The sequence below is a fragment of the Trifolium pratense genome, linkage group LG4, assembly GCF_020283565.1.
Source record: "Trifolium pratense cultivar HEN17-A07 linkage group LG4, ARS_RC_1.1, whole genome shotgun sequence".
Classification (NCBI taxonomy): Eukaryota; Viridiplantae; Streptophyta; class Magnoliopsida; order Fabales; family Fabaceae; genus Trifolium; species Trifolium pratense.
In genome coordinates this window covers 36506829-36520410 of record NC_060062.1, presented here as the reverse complement: position 1 = coordinate 36520410, position 13582 = coordinate 36506829, and the positions used below count along the sequence as shown (strand labels likewise).

Genomic DNA, 13582 nt, shown 5'->3' with positions numbered 1-13582 from the left:
ATTCAAGGGGTGGGTACCCAACCGGGAATTAAAATTACTACAATGCCCCATTTCAGCATAATAATAAAAAATGTTTTCGTCTATTTAGTTCAGTTGATAGAACATCTCATTGTATTTATAGGATTTGAACCTAATGGCTAGAAATTTCATACCCTTAAAGTGGGTAAATTGGATGATCAGGGTTCCAATCCCGGCCCCCTGCATATACAACGCAACGTACTACCAACTAAGTTAAGTTCACGGAACGAATTCGAATATTTTACTTTACAAAAAAAAAAAATAATACTCTACTTTACATATATTCTGCTTTGTGAGTAAAACAAATTATAAAAATGAGCTTATTCGCTATAAACTATTGGTTATAAATTCATCCATTATAAGCTAGCTTATCTGCTATCCGTTATTTTTTACCAAACATAGTCTATTTATTATCTTTTTTTTAAGTTAAATATCAGCTATAGTATATGTTACCTAAATTTGATTGGATGTATATGTAAACAATTCTACACTTTCAATGTACATAAATTAATTTTTTTAAATAATAAATTTGAAGTTTAGGATTATTAATATAATTAAACAAACAAATTTGATAAAAAAAAAATGGTGCAGAGACAAAAGGATATTTAACAAGGAAAGTTCAATCGGGAAAAAAAAAGGGAACTTCAAATAATATTTTAGATTCAACTCATTTTCACTCCATATTAAAAATATTGTACAATATGTTGGGTGACACACTAGATAGATACATTTACGGACGGACTGTTGCCAAAAATATGGAAGGGAAAAAGAAAAAAAAAAAACAGAGTATCATAAGTTTTGTCTATCATGTACAAGTAAAATAAGTTTTTCATCATGTACAAAATTATTTTTGTCAATGAATCAAAATCACATGTCACATACTGTTTGATTCAATTGTAAAATTTATTTATTCGATGGTAAAAATAAATTTGTGTATGGTGGAAACAATGTCGTCCTGCAACAAGTGTAGAGTGTCCTAAGGAGTCTATACCACCATTTTTTGGAGGCCGGGACAAATTATATGATATTAGGTCTCTAAAAAAATTATAGTAGGCCTTAATTTGAAGTTTTACTTGCTTTCTATCATGCTAAATGAAAGAGTTAATGGCTTAGCATTAATAATAGAGATCTAGAATGATCCTTGAAGAATATAGAATATGAAGATTTGATAGACGAATTTGGTTTAAAAACGGTTAAGGAAGCTATTTTTAAGTAGTTAGAAGTACTCCGAATTATGTTATTAATGGTTAAAATAAGAATATTTTGTATGTTAACTACAAATATGACATTTTAAATGAGATTCTTTCTATATTTTTTTTATTAAGATGTCCATTTTTAAAATTCGAGGCAGGCCTTACATGGAAAAACACTTGTATAACTTGTATATTTAATTTACTATCTTTTTGTCACCACATAATTTAAATTTTTACATGTCACGAAAAAGAGTTAAAATTTTACACTTTCAAAATTATATGTTGAGGGAGTATATGTTAAAGTTTCACATTAGATTGCCTACAAAAAAAATGGCTTAAATGCAGTTTTGCCCCCCCTGTTTTGATTAAATCGGAATTTTACCCCCCTGTTTTAAAACGCGGACTTTTACCCCCCCTGTTTTATAATTTTTTGGATTTTGCCCCCCCTAAAATTCTGCTTTCGAGTCACAACTTCAAAGCTTCGCAAAAAACTCAATTTGGATCAATAATTCACCAAATGGATATCGAAATGACCGTAATCGAGTTATCTTTTCACAGAATCAAACCCCACTAAATTTGGAGTTACAAAGAGAGATTAATTACCGTTTTAGTGAAGGTATGTCCCCCAAAAATTCTGCACAAAATCTGCTTTTGAGTCACAACTTCAAAACTTCGCACAGAATTCCATTTGGATCCATAATTCATCAAACGGATATAAAAATGACCGTAATCGAGTTATCTTTCCACAGAATCAAACTCCACTAAATTTGGAGTTACAGAGAGAGATTAATTATCATTTTAGTGAAGGTCTGTCCAAATCAATTATTGTATGGAACTACTACTGGTATTTTTGTCATGTCTCTCACCTTGTAGCTCATTTTTCAATAGTATTTACATGTCCGGAAAGCTAACGAAATTAACCTTGTTGTCATTTAAATTTCTTCAAATTTGGAGTTACAATGTGTTTGGTAGACGATGTTGAATTTGAAGGTCATAAGTAGATTTCTGCAAAATTAGTAATTGGACAGACCTTCACTAAAACTGTAATTAATCTCTCTTTGTAACTCCAAATTTAGTGGGGTTTGATTCTGTGGAAAGCTAACTCGATTATGGTCATTTCGGTATCCGTTTGGTGAATTATTGATCCAAATTGAGTTGTATGCGAAGCTTTGAAGTTGTGACTCGAAAGCAGATTTTTGCAGAATTTTGGGGGACATACCTTCACTAAAACGGTAGTTAATCTCTCTTTGTAACTCCAAATTTAGTGGGGTTTGATTCTGTGGAAAGATAACCCGATTACGGTCATTTTGATATCCGTTTGGTGAATTATTGATCCAAATTGAGTTGTGTGCGGAGCTTTGAAGTTGTGACTCGAAAGCAGAATATTAGGGGGGGCAAAATCCAAAAAAATATAAAATAGGGGGGTAAAAGTCCGCGTTTTAAAATAGGGGGGGTAAAATTCCGATTTAATCAAAACAGGGGGTGCAAAACTGCATTTAAGCCAAAAAAGATTTAATATTAGATAAGAGAGTAGAATCAGCTCAACACTTATTTCTTGCTTGTAGTATCTTTGGTTCTCTATGGACGTCAGTTCGGTCTTTGTTTTTCGTCGGTGGATCCACAAAGTCTCTCAGATTATTTTATCCAATTCATCTACTCAACACGTGGTTTGAAAGTGTGACTTTCCATTTTGCAACTCATTTGGCTGTTTTGTGTTTGGATTATGTGAAATGAACGAAATAACAGGTTATTCAATAATTCAAAGGAATTCATTGCTCAGTTGTTTGGATAAATTTAAACTATATTCCTTTTTGTGGGTGAAGACAAAAAATGCCAATGTTGTCTTTAGCCACCATAGTTGGTAGTTGATCCCTGTTTACTTGTCTGGGTATCGGCTAATTTGGTTTTATTATCTTTTCTTGAGTGAACTCTTGTATCTTTTAGTGGTCTTTTTGGTACGTCTTGTGCCTAAGAGACTACTTGTACATTTAAGATCCAAGGATGAATGGTCTACTTACTCCTCTTTCTCTGTTGGCCCTATTTTCTTTTCTCTTTGATTCTCTTCTTCATTTATCAGTTAGGCGGTGGTTTTAGATTATTTTTGGCCTAAAATCAGTCCCCCTGCATATTTTTTAAGGTGGAAAAACACAAGAAGCGGGGGGTTGAATTGTGTTTTTGTATTTTAAAAACTTTTTTGAGATAGCATCGAATAAAACTAAAACACAATGTAAGAGGATAGAGAGTAGAGAAGAACACACAAGAATTTATACTGGTTCCTCTCACAAATCGAGAGTAGTCCAGTCCTTTTGCACTTCCAAGAGAGTTTCACTAAAATAATCACCAAGATTACAACCACTTGCTTAAGTTAAACTAACAAGAGACTTCCTACTCAAATGCTCAAGTTATCTAAATAAGAGACTTCTAATAAACACAAAGGTTTACAAATGAAAGTATAGAAATACACCTGAGACTTAAATAAACACAAGTATGACAAGTTACAAGTGTTTTATAAACTATCAGAGTTTGATAGATTAAGAGCTTCAAAGCTTTAAGTCTTTTGTACAGAGTTTCTTTCAATTCGATTGTGCACGTAGGTAAAGTGTATGCAAAGATGCAATTCGTCTTATATTTATAGGCCAAGGAATTATAGACGTTGCATATGACCGTTGATGAAGATAAGATTGTCAGCTTGAAGTTGTCTTGACATTGATTTGAATTAACTTCCAATTCTGAACATGAGTTTCAGCAACTTTGGCTTGATGCAGAGAAGACTTTCCATTCTTAGCTAAGAAGACAGAAAACCATGTTTCTTCTTTAAGACTAGGGATAATGTAAGAAAGATATCCTGAATCACTTGTATAGTCGCTTTCGTCGTTGATAAACGTGTTGATACAATGATTCAAACCAAATAACCCAGTCTTCATAAAGATCAAAGATTTGTGCAGAGGTTTATCATCGTCTGAGCTTTCAACTCCTGAGGCTTTCAACTTCTGAACGTTGGTATCCTCTGAGCCTTCAGAACTTCTAAATGGTCATCTTCTGGCATATCTTCAGAACTTATCTTCAAAATAATTCTGGATACTTGAAAACAAATTTTAGTACCTCCAATTGTATATTTAATACTTTTTATCATCAAAACCTTTAATAACTATTGGGGAAATTATAAATCTCAATTTTGTCCCAACAATTTTTTCCCTTGCTTTTAATCTAAATAAGTTATTTTCAAATAAATTGAGTCTTTAAGTTACTTTCTTTTGTATTTGTGATTTTGTCTTCCAAGTGTAGCGTGGTGTTAGTCGTCGTCTTGGTATGACGTTGTTTGATTTTCCGTCTTGTTGTGGTGTTCGTTTAGTTCATATTGAAAGATCATCTTCAATCAATTGCAGATTCAATCGATGATTTGAGCATCAACGTTGCAGATTCAAAAACATGGACATTCCGGTAACTTTAATTTTATCATATTATTTTATCATATGAATTTCTTTTTCTAATATATTTAACGGTGCATTGTAGACACCGTTTAGTATGATACTTTATTTTTTCAAATGTCTATAGTCAAAACACTACAGACAGAAAATGTGGTGAGTGGAGCTATTGGATTGTGGCCGGTGAAGTCTCGATATTCTAAAAATAGCGAAGTATCATGTTTGATACGTACTCGATATTGATTTTCGTCTGATACTTTTCGATACATGCATCGGAGAAATATCTGTAATTAATATTATTTTTTTAAGAAATATAACCGATAAGTGTCGGTGATAAGTGTCAGATACTTCTTCGATACGCGTGTCGGAAAAGTATCGGACAATTAATGCTCTTTGATGATGAAAACATAGGAAAGGAGACTGATACAATCACTACAAGAAAATACTCATTTACCGGCGAAATTTACTGGCGGTTTTGGCCCTCAGTAGCTTACTGGCGGCCTAAGCCCCCAATAATCAACCAAAACCGCCACAAACTTATCAAATAATATTTAATTACGAAAATTTGAATTTATTGGCGGTCCTGGCCGTCAGTAATTGTCTTGGACATTACCGGCGGTCCAGGCCGCCACTAACTAACCAGGAACAATAAAAAAAAAAAAACTGGCGCCTCAGACCTTACTGGCGGCCTAGGCCGCCACAAAGTTTTGGTAATTTAAAAAAGTAGCCGTTGGAGGACTTAGTGGCGGTTTTGACCGCCGGTAATATTTCTTGGAACACGCCCAGACATTAATGGCGGCCTGGGCCGCCGCAAAGTGGTTGGAAATTGAAAAAAAAATAACTGTTGGGCTTAGTGGCGGCTTTGACCGCCAATAAGCTCCAAGAACAGATTTCCACGAAATTAATACCCCTCTATATATATCTTCCTTCACTTCACAACTTTCATTTCCTACAATCCTTTCTCTATCTAAAATTTCTCCAACATCTCTCTAAAAATTCTTAACTCTAAAAATTCTCCAACTTTTTATCATTTCACTCTTGTTTTTCTTCATTTTGGTAAGTATTTCTCTAATATTCATGCAAGTTTAATATTTGATGTTTATATTGATATGATAAATTGTGTTTATGCTAATAGTTAGTTTTTAAATTTTATTGTAGCAAGTGTTATTTTGTCTGGCGATTTGTACATAGGAGTATAATGTAGACACCACTCTTCCTCAGCATAAAAATGTAAGTTCAATTTTTTTCTTAAAAAAACTTTATGAGTTGTTTTGTAATGTTTATATATATTTTTATTAATAGTTGTTTTTCTCTTTTTTATTTAAAGATTCATGGTTGGTTCGTCCGTTGTCATGGTTGGGAGCTTAGTTTAAATAACTCCAAGTCAGACACTACCCGGCACAACAAGTAAGTAATATTATTTGGTTTGTATAATATATATGTTTGTGTGATTTTTTAAAGTTAGTATTTTTTTTGTTATTATTAAAATATATTGTTGGTTAACATGTTTAATATGATTTTTTTAAAAGTTATTCTCGCCGGTTATATGTTTAATGTGATGTTTAAAAGCTATATTTTTAATTTTTGTTAACAAAATTATTAGATCGTGAAAAAAGAAAAATAGTTATTAATATTTAACTTAACCACATGCATGTAAAATGATAATTATGTTTTAATTTTTATTTAAAAAAAAGTGTTAAAAATAATAAATAATAATGTTTTATTAATTAATAAACAAAATACGAAAAAACAATATAATTTTCATTTAAATAAAAAAAACGTAATTTAAAATAAATAATTACTGTTTTATATATTAATGAAATAAATACATGTCATATATATAGTTAATGTACTTTTTAATTGAATTATTTTAAAGTCAAATAATAATTCTGTTTTAATTTTTGTTTAAGTGGAAAATATTACATTTTTTATAAAAAAACAACAATTATGTTTTATATATTAATAAACGAAATACTAACAATTTAATTTTTTATTTAAATAAAAAACGTTTTTTTAAAAAAATAATAATTTTGTTTTATATATTAAATAAAAAAAGTTTTTTTAAAATAAATATAAATAAAATTATTAAAAATATTAAATTTTATATTTAAATAAATTAAAATGTTTTTTTAAAGCAATTAATATTTAAAAAAAATGTTTTTTTAAAACAAAATAATTAATTATTAAATTTTATATTTAAATAAATTAAAATGTTTTTTTAAAGCAATTATTATTTAAAAAAACGGTTTTTTTAAAACAAAATAATTAATTAAAAACGTTTTTTTATAAAAAAATTTGAAAAGGCTGTAGTGGCGGTCCTAACCGTCGCTAAATGGTCAAAATCTGGAAAAATTTAGTGGCGGTCTTAGCCGCCAGTAGCTCTGACGCAACCTGCAAAAGAAACTGACCTTTCTGACACTAAACTTTGCGGCGGTCAAGGCCGCCAGTAACTTCCTTGGTCTTTGAATTGACCGTTGTTACTTAGTGGCGGTCTGGACCGCCAGTAAGTCTCGTCAGCTACGTTTTCGACGGCTTTGGCCGCCAGTAACGTTACCGTCGCCTTATTTACTGGCGCATCGTGGCCGCCAGTAAACCGCCACTAAATTAGCCGTTTCTGGCGGTTTTTGGCTGTTTCTGGCGGTTTTTGGCCGCCAATAATGGGCGTTTTTCTTGTAGTGAATTTGTGTTTCCTCTCACCGCATTGTCATGTTCGATACATGCTCGATACTGATACTTGTCAGGACTAGAACCCTGGATCTCCAACTCTTAAACCCTTAGCTCAATTAGCTTAACCAGTTGAATTATCCATCTCACCCTTTTTGGGTAGCACTTAACTTAAGATATGTAATTGTCACTTGTTTGCTCAATTTGAGTAATTTAAATGTTAATTTTTTATCATTATCAATTTTAGTTATGTTTATTTATTGTGTATTTATATATATTTATTTTTTGAACACAAAAAAAAAAAATTAAATTTAATATTTAAATAACGATCTCGGCCGTATCGTATCGAAAATTTTGAAAAAAATTTCGTATCACCATATCAATGTCGTATCGTATCAATATTGTGTCATGTATCGGAGCTTCATAGATTGTGGGTGATAAACATGTGTGCATATAGTATTATAGTCGATGCGTACTATAATACGACTCTACTCAATTTGCTGGTATCAAATTTATATTTTTTTCAGCGAAAGACCAATTACTAATGTCCTAATATGATCAATATTTTCAACCAAATCATAAAACTTGTTGTCCTATTAATCATGAGTTGTCATAGTGATAGAATCAATTTTGGTGTTTTTTTGTAAAAAAAAAAAATGTGCTGTTTTTTCCTTTTAGACTTTTTAGAACAACTAATCATCGCCGTGATACGTTTAACTCACGCAATTGGTATCATGTATAAAATTTTAATCACAACTTACAGATCAAAAACAATTAAAATTACATTCAAATCAGTTTAAAAAAGCTAGAGTTGTCATTTGAAGATAGCGACTTTCTTTTGGATTATATTTGAAGATAGCGACTGATAAACACTTGTGCATATAATCTTTATCAACCAAAACAATGCTTACATAGTGTCTATGGTCTATGAATATTTGACATTTTCAACAAGCATATGTAAACATTGTTGTTATAGTATTTGTAAATTTTCGTTAATTAATCATGAGTTGTCATTGGTCAAAATACAAATTAAAATAATCAAGACATTGAATTTAAGTGGTTAATAAACTCTTCAAGAATAAATTATTCTGGAGAATTCGAATTCAATTCTTAGTGTGAGAACAATTCTTAGTCAGATGAGAGTACATACAATTTATAAGAGGTTCACTAATTCAAATGAATATAAATTATGCAGATGTTTAATTGAGTGCTAATATTATATATAGATAAAGTGTATTTAAAATTTAATTTAATTTTAATATAAATTAATATAAAAATGTCCCCATGAGCTTAGCTCAATTGGTTGGGACACCAGCATTTTATATGCAGGAGCCAGGGTTCGAACCCTGGACACTCCACTTATCCATCTTTAAAGGTGGAATTTCAAGCCACTAGGCTACCTGACCAAAAAAAAAAATAAATTAATATAAAAATATAACATATATAATATTAAATTTTATCTACTGATTACCAGTATTGAACTAAATTTTAAAGGGTCATGTTAACTTGTGCTCAAAGGGCACATGTTAAGCTATATAAAAATAGAAATATAGCATTTAATGATACAAAGAATTTAATGTTTAGATAATTGAATACACCACAAGTTCAATAAATTTTTTCCACATTTATCTTCTTAACATGTGCCCTTAAAGGCACAAGTTAACATTCTCCAATTTTAAAATACCTGAATGTTGATCAATTTAGATCCTCAGCTGTCAAACCCTCTGCTACACCCTCTGCTACACCCTCTACTACATCATTCCTATCTTAGCCCTTTGATTAATCTGATGGTAGAGAAAAAAATTGTGAAAACCCTTATGCACCGTTTTTCTTCATTCATCACTTTGTCTTCTCTATTGTAGCGGCCCTCGATCTATTGTTCATCTCAACTTTCAATTTTTCTTCTCATTGTCAAAGTTATGTTATTAAATCATTAGTTTAACAAAATCAAACTGATTTCTATGTGGTAGGTGCAACACAAGACAACGACATATTCTACACAATCTCAATTCTTGCTTCAAGTTAATGATGTTTCAATATTTTCAATTTGGGTAAATACTGCAATCAAGGTAGGAACAACATGGTAAGATCCATATACCATTGCTTCGTTGACACATATTTGTTAGGAATAAGATTAGGAACAACATATCAACACAATAGAATCAAATCTCAATAATTATCGGAATAATCAACAAATTGGAAGAAAAAATTCAATTTTATATAATCCCAATCAAACTCAAAATATGAAGAGGGGAGATTGGAATCATGGGCATAAGCCCCAAAATCAAAACGATCACCACCGGTGCAAGAAATTTTTCGCCGCCATCTGATCGGTGCACCAGTAACAGTCTCTAACCATGATCGCTGAAATAGGGCCTTTTAGTTGAGAAGCTCGTAAAACAAAAACAAAAATTGGGGGAGTGAAATGGTGCAGGCTTTTGCTCCTATATCTCTACCATTCAACTAATCTAACGGATAATAATGCAGCAGAGGGTGCAACAGAGGGTTTGGTAGCTGAGGATCCGGATGGGAATGTTGATCTTTTTATGAATAAGTTGTTCCCAATTTTGAATTGAAATTGTGTTGGCTAAGACCATGAGCAATTGTTTCAACATTCAACACCACTTTTTTTAACTCCCAACACTCCACGTCATTTTCTCTTTATTCCACCTACTCATTCAACATTCATTCAACTTTACCCTCTCCAATAGTTTTTTCATTCAACAATCTACTTCACCACTTTCTCTAACCCACCACTTTTTATTTCATATTCTTATTTAAATTTATATTTTTATTTCTATTATTACATTAAATTACAATTATCGATTAAAATTAAAATAAAATAATTAACACTTAACGATTTATTTTTTAGTTTTTTGAAATAAAAACAAAATTTATTTAAATAATTTATACGATACAAGGTAATTAGTACGATACAAATAATTTTGGGTGTTGAAATGATTATTGAGATCCATTTCACTAAACAAAAAGACTAAAACTTCAAAATAAACACTAATATAAAGATAATAATAAGATTAAGATAGTGAAAAACTTGGTTTTTTTTCTGTGTCCAAATCAAATGAACCAAGTCTCTATTTATAGACAAAAAAAAACCATGAATTTTGGTAAAAAAAATAAAAAATTATTTTGCGATGAAATAATTGAGTTCAAAGTATTATTGTAATGCAAATCCGTTCAACCAATCAAATAGCCACACGTGAGCTTTTTAGATTCAACTATGTTGAATGTTTTCATCTTCTCTCCCCTCCATGTCATTTTCAACACATTGTTCAACATACCATTGACCACTTTTTTGGTGTTGAGAGTGGATTCAACTCCACCATTGCACGTGGTCTAACTTGAGCTAGCACTAAATTACATTGTTCCTTAAATATATACTCTCACCGTCTCAAAGTATAAACAAAAATGAGTCAAATAAATTTGATATATTTGGTTAAAGATTTGGACCAAATACATTCATTTTTATTGATTAATTTTTTCTTATATTTTGGGATGGATTAAGTATTTGAAGAGGATTAGTCATCTATGTGCGGGTGTTTAACACATAGTCAAACATATAGTATTCTTTATTTGTTTGATAAGTAAATGAATTTTATTGATAGAATTGAGTACAAGAATTACTTAATTAAAAGTAACAGCACACAACATGTTAATACAACTATACAAGTTGCCCAATACAAGCATACTATCCCTATCATCACAAACGTCAAACAACACCTCAACAAAAACGTCAAACCAAAAACTGTCAACAAAAACAAAGTCAAACTAAAAAGGACAAAACTATGAGTTCATTAAATGAACTTCATTCAAATGCAACAGGACCTATATATATATAAGGGTGTTTGTTTCGAGCTTAGGAATAATATTCCTCGGAATATATGGGTTGAAATAAATATACCTATGTTTGTTATAAGGTTGACATGAAATTATTTTTGGGTATGAAGTTTTCATGGAATAAAATAACTTTCAATAACTTCTCTTTTACCCACTTTTATCAATAATTTCTAGAAATGTAGTTAATATGAACCAAACATATTTTTTTTTTAAATACCTTGAAACAAACGTCCCCATATATATATATATATATATATAGAGTCAGGATCCGTTGACACCAACTAGTTTGACACCAAATGTTACACCTCTCAATAACGTTTTAACCGATATAAATTTTATAAAATCCACCGTTGGATTGAAAGTTTACATCATATAGATCATTTGTGTAAAATTTCAGACAAATCCAAAATCATTTGATATACTATTGAGACACATAAAGATTAACGGCATTTAAAAAAATACAAAAACCGTTAATTTTGATGTATCTCAATAACATATCAAATGATTTTGGATTTATTTGAAATTTTACACAAATGATCTATATGATGTAAACTTTCAATCCAACGGTGGATTTTATAAAATTTATATCGGTTAAAACGTTATTGAGAGGTGTAACATTTGGTGTCAAACTAGTTGGTGTCAACGGATCCTGACTCATATATATATATACCCCAAATACCAATAGGCAATAAATAGCTCATGAAAGAATTTTTGCAGCGAAAGTAATAGAACTGGATGAGATTTTTGAAAAGGTTAAATATGTCTTAGGGAACGGATTGTTCGAGAGAACTTGAGTTTGATTTTTTGTGAAAATAATTTTTGACCAAATTTTATTTACTTCACAGTCGAATTCTAAGTTACAAGGGTCCATTTTCCCTAGAAATCAGAGAGTTAATAAAAAAAAAAGTCTCATGCAAATGGTTTTGTCAAAAAAGATAAGTCGACATGTTTATTTTACGAATAGTGTGCTAACCTATTTGATCGTAAAATTTGATGGTTTCATAAGGCTGGTATTGAGTTGAATAGATCAAAGAAAAGTGTCTTTTAGTTTTAATTGTTTTTTGATTGGATAAAGTACTACATACATATCCTACATGTATACCTCTTGTATTGATTCCAATTATCATATAAATGTATAATTTTTGCCGTTCAAAATAAAATAAAAAATAATAGGCAATAGTAAAGCAGGGTGTAAGGGTTCTCAAAATTGAGAATATAAAATATGGATAATTACAAATTGATTATTCATTCAAAGGTAAAATTGAGTTGATGTTAATACATAAAAGAGAAAGATAAAAGAAGACTAAGTTTAAGAGTCATTATTTTACTAGAAAGTACCAAAGAGAGATGAGAGACTTTTATCGACTTTTTTCACCCCATTGCCAATCATTCTACTAGTAGTTTTTTGTATATATATTTTATGAAAATAAACTTATTAAAATTCAATTTGGTAATTATACATTTAAATGCATTTTACCGTTTATAATTTTTCAATTATTTGTTTATAATTTTTTAAATGTGGTTTTTTTAGTTAAATTAAAAACCCATTTTGATAATTAGTCACCCTAAAAGCAATTTTGATCTAAACTATCCAAACAATATAAATCGGTGAAAATCACTTTTACTAAATGTATCCAAACATAAATCAATTCTATTCAACTCACTTTTAACCAAAATCAATTCTGTCAAACTCAATTCTGTCAAACTCAATTCTCTTCACCACCAAACTAAATGCTGAGGAATATTTCTGTTAGCATTTTCTCTCCTCATTTCCTTCATTTGTGGATCATATGACATGTGTCTATAAATTATTTGTCCTAAATATAATACTCTCTATAAATTTTAAGATCAACTATGATTATTTAGTTTGAGAAGGGAAAATTAGGGTTCAGGTTTCATCCATGGACGAAGAAGAATATCTTCTTGTTTCTTTCATTTTTTCCGATTTGAAGTACCAATTCCGCCATTATAGGAAACATGGTTGATGACGTGGAAGGACGCATAAGCAATGTCACCACCATTAACAACCCAAGTTGACGCAACTGATTTGATATAACTTTTAAAAAGTTCACACTACAAGAAAACATGCATTTACTGAGGGCCAAAGGCCCTCAGTAATGCACAAATTTCGTCTAAAATGCATGCATTACTGACGGCCTTGGGCCCTCAGTAATTAGCTCGCCAGTAATGGTTACTGACGGCCCAGGACCGTCAATAACGTTACTGACGGCCTGGAGCCGTCAATAATACACACTGGTCAATTCAAAAGGACACGCAATTGTGACGGCCTGGAGCCGTCAGTATTACATTTTCTTTTACACATTGTGACGGCCTAGAGCCGTCAGTAATGCTTGACGATTTAAAAAAAAAATTAATAATTTAATTATTTAAAAATCAGTTTGATTTTTAAATAATTAAATTATTAAT

At 30.7% G+C, this 13582-nt stretch overlaps 1 long non-coding RNA gene across 1 annotated transcript; it reads left to right on the top strand.

The window, feature by feature from the left end:
* Window positions 1-5597: 5597 nt before the first annotated feature.
* LOC123920726 lies at window positions 5598-6053 on the top strand. The gene is made up of 3 exons (XR_006813746.1): window positions 5598-5692; window positions 5795-5866; window positions 5964-6053. It is a non-coding gene; the product is annotated as an uncharacterized LOC123920726 (long non-coding RNA).
* The last annotated feature ends 7529 nt before the right edge of the window (window positions 6054-13582 follow it).